The following is a 1286-nucleotide window of genomic DNA, read 5'->3' on the forward strand; positions in this document are numbered from 1 at the left end:
TTTACGAGATCACGTTTGTATTTTCAAATAAAGAGTTTACGGATTTTCTGTGATGGGCTCGGCTTGCCCAGCCCACGACACAGCACACACGGGTCACGACGGGCACAGACGCCAGGCGGGGACGCTACAGGGGCAGACGGCAGTGTCCCCACGGGAGACTCCACGCGGCGTGCACGGCTCGGGGGTGCGGGAAGCCCGGCCGCGGGCCCCAGCCCGTGGGGCCCCGAGTGTCCAGCAGGCTGGCCCTCCTGCCCGGACCTGCACGCGGGCCACCCGTGGTCCTGACGCCACGCCCAAGGGCCGTGCTTTCCCACCGTGGCTTCCAGAGTCCTGGGGAGGGCACAGCCAGAGGCACTGGTGTTCCCCCTGCCCCCCGGACGGCAAGCCCCCAGACCCAGGTCTGCGCGGGGCTGCAGAGGCCTGAGGTCCCGGGCCAGTTCTTGCCTCTGCACAACCGGCGGGACTCCTCCCCACAGACCGGCCTCGCTGTCCGTGTCCACACGGGGGCGTCCTCCACACAGTGGCCCCGAGAGTTCTGGTTTGGCACCAAACGGGGTCCTGAGGCGCGGAGTGCCCCACCCTGCGTGTCCAGGGAGGGCGGCCTACGTGCGTCCAGCCCCCGCCCCGAGTCGGGTGCAGCTGGTTTGCCTGAAGCGAGCGGGTGCTGAGCCGACCGCGGGCAGCGGGCCCACACCGGCCCTGCATCCGGCCCTCAGCGCCGGACGCCAGGGAACGCCCAACAGCGGGGCCCTGGGAAAGGAAGAGCTAGCGCCGCTCCACGCAGGACCACGTCGGACTAGGGAGCCAGCAGGATGCTCCATGGCCGGGGGCAAGGCTGGCTCCGGAACCTTCCAGCCAAGCTCAGCAGTCGCCAGAGGGAAGTCGCAGGTGGGTAGGCACCTGGTGGGTAGGCGGGTGGGTGCGTGGGCACCCTGGGGGGCCCCAGTCAACGGCCACGTGGCCCTCTCCCCACATACGGGGCTGGGATGCGCAGGGGCAGATGGCAGAGGTTACCGTCATCCGCCTGGAGCCCCCAGGGGCCTGGGTCAGCCGCACCTGGACGCCGCTGGCTCCCCAGGCCCAGGAACGCAAGGCAGCAACCGAGGAGGAACACGGAACTCCTGACGTGAGTCCCAGCGGGGCGTGTGTCCTCTTCAGTCTGACGCCCCCTGGGGACGGAGAGACAGCCTTCAGGACCCACAGACACGTGGATGGAGAGACGGACAGCCCTCAGGACCCACACACGGACACGTGGACGGAGAGACGGACAGCCCTCAGGACCCACA

The sequence above is a fragment of the Neomonachus schauinslandi genome, chromosome X (assembly GCF_002201575.2).
Source record: "Neomonachus schauinslandi chromosome X, ASM220157v2, whole genome shotgun sequence".
Taxonomy (NCBI): Eukaryota; Metazoa; Chordata; class Mammalia; order Carnivora; family Phocidae; genus Neomonachus; species Neomonachus schauinslandi.